Source organism: Etheostoma spectabile, chromosome 18 (genome assembly GCF_008692095.1).
Source record: "Etheostoma spectabile isolate EspeVRDwgs_2016 chromosome 18, UIUC_Espe_1.0, whole genome shotgun sequence".
In the NCBI taxonomy this organism is placed as follows: Eukaryota; Metazoa; Chordata; class Actinopteri; order Perciformes; family Percidae; genus Etheostoma; species Etheostoma spectabile.
In genome coordinates this window covers 24626151-24634480 of record NC_045750.1, presented here as the reverse complement: position 1 = coordinate 24634480, position 8330 = coordinate 24626151, and the positions used below count along the sequence as shown (strand labels likewise).

The 8330-nt window shown below is 41.7% G+C and overlaps 1 long non-coding RNA gene across 1 annotated transcript in view; it reads left to right on the top strand.

The window, feature by feature from the left end:
• The first annotated feature begins 2880 nt into the window (after positions 1 to 2880).
• Positions 2881 to 8330, top strand: part of LOC116706580 (uncharacterized) — a 9033-nt gene continuing 3583 nt past the window's right edge. The window contains exons 1-2 of the long non-coding RNA XR_004336280.1: positions 2881 to 2893; positions 2927 to 3019. This is a non-coding gene — a long non-coding RNA (uncharacterized LOC116706580). The remainder of the gene's footprint in view (positions 2894 to 2926; positions 3020 to 8330) is intronic.

The following is an 8330-nucleotide window of genomic DNA, read 5'->3' as shown; positions in this document are numbered from 1 at the left end:
GTTAATAAGTTAGTGTTACGTAGTGTGAAACGTCAAAGAAAGTGACAAACGTAAAAAATGGGACAAAAACGTAAGAAAAAGTTAAAAGTGTGGATTTCCAAGACAACACAAGGGTTAAAATCTCTATGTGTACAGTAGCACCGCTATCACTTTCAGAACATACTCGATAGCGAGAGCAACAGACTGAAGCAGTGGTCTCTTTGATCAAGCTCGAGTGAGTCCTCATCTTTTGTCTCGCCACTGACTGCGTTGGCATGGAAACCCCGGCGGAGCGGGGAACACTGTGGTCGATCGGCAAATGGGTCACATGGAGAGGAAAACAAGCAGAGACCCACACAGACACACATGCTCGAAACGTATGTGGCAACCCCATTAGCAGCAAGTGCAGAGTTACAAAGTAAAGAAACCCCTGACCTATTTCACCACCAGTTGAAAGAATGAGCCCCTTTCTTTTGCACAACATGCTTATGTTGCAACATACTAAAGAGTTAAAGTATAAGCCATGGGCCATATGTTTCACTTTGGTAGTGCAAGAGTTTTGGGAGCATTTCAGAGGACTGCTTACCGGTATTTCACTTCCCTTTAAATGTTCCTTTTAAGTCATGTATTATTGATATCCGAGGTCGGTTTTGGAAGGATGGAAAAGCCATTTTGAAGACAGATGTGGAGAAGAGTGTCCGGAGGAGCGTTTTATTCAATTAACATTTGCCTCTTTGAGGCCGCCTTAGCTTCCTGCTGGTGATGCTGAAGCAGAAGGCAGGAAGAGGGTTAGGGAGGTACTGGCCTCTCTGCAATGGCCTCCTGTTAAATGAGAGCCCAGCGCGGTGACTCATTTCTGGTTTGCAGGGAATACTTAGTGCAGACAATAGCACAGGATGTGAGGGGGGGGGGAGAATAGGAGAGAAAAAAGAACTCACGGCAGATCATTCTTTGACATCCATTCAGATCTGTGACTCGATGTCCTCCTGACCAGTTCACAGCCCGAGACAGTAGTGTAAGTTGGTCCACAAACCAGTCAAAGATTTAGTGTAACAGGAGTTATGTGTGCCTTGGTCCACTGCCACATCTTGGTGACCTTGTAAAAGTATCTGCAGGGCAACGTGATGCAATAAAAGATCATGTTTACTGCACAGTTTGCAACGTGAAATGACTTCTCTCTCTAAGGAATCTTTTGCAATTAGTAAAAAGCGATTGATATAAAGAGATGTAAAGAATGCACACATTTGAGTGTGTGCGTGTGTGTGTGTGTGTATGGGTGTGTGTGTCTGGCTGGCTGGCTGGCTGGCTCTCCTACTTGGTTTAGGGCTGGCATTCAGTTACATCATTCTTCAGAGAACGGAAGCTCAGATTACAGGAAAGGCAAACACAGGCCTCTGGGGTCTGCATGAGTGTGTGTGCAATTGCTCTCCCTGTATGCTCTTCTTATATAACCAATCAGAATGCCCGACACGTTTTTCTCTATGGATGCGGTTTCGTTTGGGTTCAGATTTCATCATTAAATTTGACACACAGTTTCGGGGCTGTTTGTATAGTTGAAATTTGGGTGATGCGTCGGTCTTTGAGCGTGAAACTTGTATGCATGTTGCTAAGATATGTTTTGTTACTGTGGTAGGGTAATGATTAAAATATGTAAAAGTATTACAATTACATTTTGGTGATATTAGATGTTTAATACAAATTCACACATTGCAGTGCCAGTGTGGAGGTAATACTAGAGCTAATAGTTCATTTTGGGGTTTGTCTTGGCTGAAGAGGCTATTGGTGAAAAACAACATAATATTAGATTATAATGATTTCTTTCTCAGTAGGTAGATATATATATATTTCCAGGGGTTAGAGCTGTCAGCCACGCAAAATGCTGCAAACTTCCATGTAGGATGGAGACGTGCAGTAGCTGAGAGCGTCATCAACAGTAGAAGTCAGGACACAGAGCTCCACAGTTCACAGAGCATCTCCTCCCTTGTCGTTTCCACTGAGCATGTGAGTTAAATTAGTGCTGTATAATTAACAAGACCAAATGGGCTCACAGATGTTCCAAAGTCAATGGAACATCAATAACTGCAGCTGAGACCGGTGTCTGTCTCTCTCGCTGTTTTCTCTCATCCCTTCTGCTCTCCTTTCCTGTCTATCTTTCTGCCTTGCTCTTTGTCTAGAATTCAAACTCTGTTCCTCCGTCCCTCTCCGCCTTCTCTTCAAACTGTGGAGCAAAGATGGATTTTACAGTCTGTTTGAAGCTGCTTTTCAGCCGTGCGGATGGATGTGCTTCTGTATGCCACTGCTGTTGCTGCCATTTCTCTCAGAGCATCTCCAGAGCTGGCAGGTTCTCGGCTCTCTGCCACTCGATGCTTCATGCTCCGATCACGACGACTGATCCTATTGATTATGTTTGTTACAGTTCAGCGGCACATAGGAAGAATGCCACCCAAGCACCACTCACATAACATACTGAGAGTAGACATGCAATGCTGCCCTATTAGGCTCACATTTTAAGTAACATTGACTCAGACATTTTCACACAGATTCAGGCGTCACCCACCGCTAAACAAATGGCTTTTGGAATCCAGCTAATGGAATTCTGGGGCAGGTTATTCTGCAGCCTGCTCACCCAAACCACCAAAAGGTGCATTTTCTCTCTTACCCCCGGCAGTATCCAGCCATGCGTATATTTTCCCTCTTATTTGCCCACGTTTATTGTCTCGTTCCATTCATATCCCTGTATACATGATCATAACAATATGCAGGTTTCTAATCATCTGCTTCAACATCTCAGCCACTCATTTCTATTCTATTTCAAGATTGATAACATTCTTGTGACTGCATGGTAATTATTTGTTTTCTTGGGATGCCCTTCTCGGCCTCAAGTTGGTTAGTACTTGTTGCCTTCCTTTGTTGGGTTGGTTAATTGGTTGGGTTTAGGCATAAGGAGTGAGATTGGTTAGGGTTAAGGTCAGAATAACAGGGTAAGCCAGTCAGAGGCAGAGAAGGGCGGGTCATGCCTTTTCCATCCTAGTAAAAAAAAGTATAATAAATATGAAGCAGGCAGATTTTCAAATGCCACCGGTGTATGAGAGATGTCTGTAAAACTGCTGCCAGGCAGTGCTGGGCATACATTAATACATTATAGATTACTAGTTACTGTCCTTTGAGAGTAATAAGTTATATTACAATATTACTGTCTCTGAATTGTAATGCGCTACACTACTTTTGCGTTACTACTAATTTGAGTTACTTTCACCAAAATAACAGCGGAAGTTAGCTTGTGAATTTCACCACTGGATCAATAAAATCTCCTCTTTATCCACTTGGATAAATCATAGATTATTCATACTATTTAGTATAATTAATATAAATATGCAAAGTAACTACAGCTGTTTGTTTAACCGCCCGTCCTCCTCCGTCACATACTGTGTGGAGCTTGTTGAAGGCAGTGTCGCATCTGTCCCTGGGAAAAGTAACGTTGCGCCGAAATGCAAAAGGAACTACGTTTTGTTACCATATTTTCAGTAGTGGCGCGTTACACTACTTTTCACCTGAAAAAATAGCTATGTTACTGTAACGCGTTACGTCCAGTGTCCATACAAGTCATAATCAGCAAAAGATTAGCCAATTTAACCATCGCCATCATTACACCAACAATTCCACAAGAAGGATAGTATGATACGTCCAAAAACATTTCCTGCACAAGAACAGAGGAAATATGACTTTACTGAAATGTACTGAAATGTAAAAAGAAATCAAAATAAAGACAACTTTTTTTGGTGTATGTGCCAGGCTCAAATCTGTTGAACTGAATAGGCGCCATTTTGGGATCTGGTATCTATACATACAGTACTTGATACTGTTACTGCTACTATCAGCAGCTAGCTAACTTAGCCCAGCACACAGGATGGAAATCAGGGGAAAACAGCCGGCCTAGCTCTTTCCAAAAGCGACAAAATCTGCCTAATACAGTCATTTCTTTAATCCGTGCAAAAGCCGAATAACAAAAACAACAATGCATAGTTTTACCAGGAGTTCCTGAGGCTTTATACCTGCCCTGCCAGGTGGATTTTTTCACCTCCATAAAGAGTAGAGAAGGTTTGAAAGGTTTGTGTCGCAGCCACGTCAGGGAGTTTCAATGGGATTACACTTCGGGTAGTCACTGTTGAGTCGGGGCAGGATTCTCATCATACGCTTCTTGTATCCACTAAGAGTTTGGAAACTGCAATCCCAGATATGTGTTCCCAAGGACACTCCAAACAGGGACACTCTGTCTGTAAATGTGTGATGCTGCTAACATTTTTAAATGTCATTTTTTATGCTTTGAGCACCACGAGCAAAATCCCCTTTCACCTTCATTGTATTGGGATAAGGGCAACAATCTCAGAGACTTTTAACTCATATCCTGGACAAACATAATCTAAACTATCTGCATGGCCAGATAATTAGAGATATATAAGATATGATTTGTAATTATTCACTCTAAGCACACAAGGCATTGGAGAAATTGGCTTTCTTTGCCTAAAATGTGACACCTACCGAACAGTCTAAAATGAGATGTTGTCCTAATAAAAGTCTACGCTTGCCTCCACACATTGATATGCTGACTCGATTTTTGCCAAAACTAGGACAACATCCCACATTTCTTCAGAGGCTTGGAGAGAAAAAAAAAAGACATTCACATTGTAGTTTTTCTCAGCAAGAATTCATAGAACATTACAATCTTTGAAAATTTGACTAGAACAGCAAGTCCTGCTTTTAATTAGTTCAAGAAATAGTGCACTTCTGCCCTAAGGCTTTGTTAGCAGAGAATCAAACAGAGCTATGATTAATCTGTGCTGTGGTACAATTTAAGTAAAAGGGCACAGCCTTCTGCACACGCTGAACTGTGCTGTGAGACACGAGCTCGCTGAAGTCTGAGGGCTAATTCACAGGAGGGCAGGACAGAGACTTGTCCTTTAGTGAGGACAGACTGAATTCACCTCTGCCTGGAGAAGATTGGCTCCCTGTCTCCTTTTTCGCTCTCTGGAGTCTCCTTCGCTCACTTTCTATAATGCAATTCAGCAAGGTGACAATAATGTGGCCCACATGCAAAACCTGCTGGCCGTATGCAAAACGCACTCCCAGCTCAAGACGAAGCTGATAAGATGGCAGTGATGAAGGAGAGCACGCTGATGGCTAGAGGTTGATACTGAGGATTCGAACTTCAATTTCGTAACTCTTTCATAAATCCTAGGCAGAGATGGTTATCTGCAAGCCACTGCCGATGTTGTCCCTCCTTGTCGTTTCCTTGAGATAACCAGGTTGTTGAATTATTGTGATAATGCTCTTTTTAATTGTTGTACTCCCTCCCTGACTCTGTTGCATTTCTCTCATCCTCTCTGACTTTCGCAGCCGCATGACTCATGCACGCTGATAGGCTGACTGACTGTTCTGTGCCACTCTGTTCCCCACTTTTTCCACCAAACACCACAAGGATCATGACTTTTTCCCTTCCTCAACTCAGGCTGGGAGAGAGGGGAGATGATAAAAGGGGACAGTAATAGAGAGGAGGAGGCGGGGCTAGATTGACAGAGCCATAGAGACACACTGAGAACGACAGAGATAAACTTTGACTTTTAGCTCTTGGATGAATAATCCGAGGCCAGAGGCAGGCAGGCAGAATAAGAGAATGAGAGAATGAGGGAGGAGAAAAGGAGTGCTGTGATGTAGAGTGTGAGCTGAGGTGAGTCGATGGCAGGGAACAGCTCGCTTAGCAACGAGGAGAGGATGTTCAGCCAGGCAACACAATAGTGTCATGGTAATAACCCACGGATGATCCCGTAAATGTTTTGGAGCACCGGAACAACAGTTTTGGAGGAGCTACTTTAAATGTAGTTATACAAGCTACCAGTTTTTTTTACATTGAAGGACGATGGGGTGAATTGTTTCATAAATGTTGAAATATCTATGTCTGCAAACCAGACAGGAAGTTTACTTTATGGCTTTTTGGGGAAAGAAGAAACACTTGCATTTGATCACCTTTAATATTGATACGGCTAACGTATTCTTTTTTATTATCATCAAAGATTCGTATCAAACATACAACAAGGCACATTTCAAACATATTAAGTCAATTCTACAACATGAATTGAACATGGAGTACAATGTTGATACATTTTCAAAAAAAATCAAAACAAACAAAAATAAATACAGGGAAAAGAGACCAAGGGACTTAGCAGTAGACACTAAGGAACAAGTTTGCAGAAGCATTCATCTAAAATAGGGCTTTCTTTGTTTTGCATTTCATGGATTGTTTATAGAGAATTATGTCATTTAGAAAGGCATTAAAGACAGGGGATGTTTTAAGAAATTGACATTTGTGTATGACATATTTTGCCATTAAAATCAGATTATTCACTCCAAACTCTGGCTAACCTATTAGCAAACAGAATACGGAGCAACATTAGCATTCATTTGGAGTTGTTTTTTGTGTTTTTTTTGTTATCTGGCAAATGTAGGTCCAATGTTCACTCTCCATTTACCTCCGTTTTGGTCTCCTCCAACTGATGAGAAAAATAGTTGTCTCTTTTCAGCTTAATACTCCACAAGCTAGTTGCTAGCTATATCTGTCTGATGCTTGGTATACTGGGCATGTATCCAACCGTTTAAAAAAATACATTTTTCCACTGAAACGGCTGCCCGGGGGTGCAGCCAAAAACTGTTCTTATCAGAACCGTGAGCGTGAATCCAAACAGTAAAGTTGCGGGCCAGAAAACCAAAACAATTAGCTGAAAGATGCTAAAATGCTCTGTAGAGCTGAGGGGAACTGCAGAGTTGGGTGATAATTCACATACAAGTAGTCCTGTGATCCATTGTTCATATAACAAATACTGAATAGCAGCTTTAAAGATTAAAGGTTATGTTGGCCTTCTGGTTGTATGGGAGTTTTGCACTAATTCGAGTAGTAATAAAATAAAAACAAATACATGTACAATACGTATGCCGCACATTAAAGCCCACTCACTGAGACACATACTGTCATGTAGGCTACCGCTCACCCTTTCATCCATTACACTGCAGTTAGCACATAAGCAAATAACATTATCAATTTTAATACAATTTCATGCACCACATGCTGTACTGTCTGCAACAACGTGGGACTTACACCAGTGACTTTGCCATCATGCTGGCTGTGCCAGTGGATCATTTTCGAATGTCAAATGATGTAAATATATGTAAAGTGTACGCAAAACATCCTGGAGTGATGCACACAAACCACCTGTTAACAAGTAATTGGTATCCCATCAGAGGTAGCTATCTGTAAACCTTTGTGTTTAACCGGTGTGTATTTGCTAAGAAACAATTAGACAGAAACAAAGAGGGAGGGACTCACTGAGTGATGTTATATATTAAATGTGGGGTGGCTATTTATCTTTGAAAGGATGAGCCGTTTGTGCAATACTGTCACTTGTTGGCTATTGGCCATCCTTTACTGCAATGCAGTATATCACCACTGCAACAGTGTAAAGGAATCAAACATTTAGTTTGCTGTCCCTGTGATGAATATTGGAAGCAGAGAAACTCAGAGCAAATAAATTTAAAACTGTGTCGCCTCAGTGCTTCAAAAGACGTTCGAGGGGTGATATTCACTGAGGCATCCTGATTAAAAAGTGATTAATCAGTCCATCCAGGCCGGCCCAAATGGAAACACAATCTTCAAACACTGCAGAGAGGTATTAAGGTTGGTTGGAATATTCAACGACAATCTCATTATAGAGGCCAACAGCATGTAATCTTCCCTCCTTTTTTCCACCCTCTTTGTCTCCCTGTTTCACTCCCTTGCTCTCTTATTCTAATGCTCTCAAATATGCAAAGGAAGCATTTCCTCCCGTGCTGTAATTAGCACAAAATATGCAAAGCAGATCAAAAGTTAGAATTAGTAAGTTTCACATTCACAACAAATTAGGTTTTCATTGAGCTGTCTCCTCCCCCCAGTGTGATACGTTTATGAGTTCAGTCATGGTTAATGCTGAGCCTCAAAGCTGACCTTGAAACAATGAATTTATACAATTTTATAAAGTCCCAATTTTGCAACCCCCCCCTTGCCCCCTTTCCCCGCACTCAAGTGAAGCAGTGGATCATGAAAAACATGGGAATGGAGAGGTCAAACCTGAGCAGGTTCTTATTTTTATCGTGCTAGTGATGACATTTGAGTACATCTGTGACTTATTTAACCTCTGCTATCTGCTCTGTAAAAGGTCTAATGTCTCCAACCCGGACTTGTTCTCTCAGTGAGTCAGTCTCCGGAAAACCCACATCCATTTATTAAACTAGGTCTGCTGAGTCTCACACACACACACACACACACA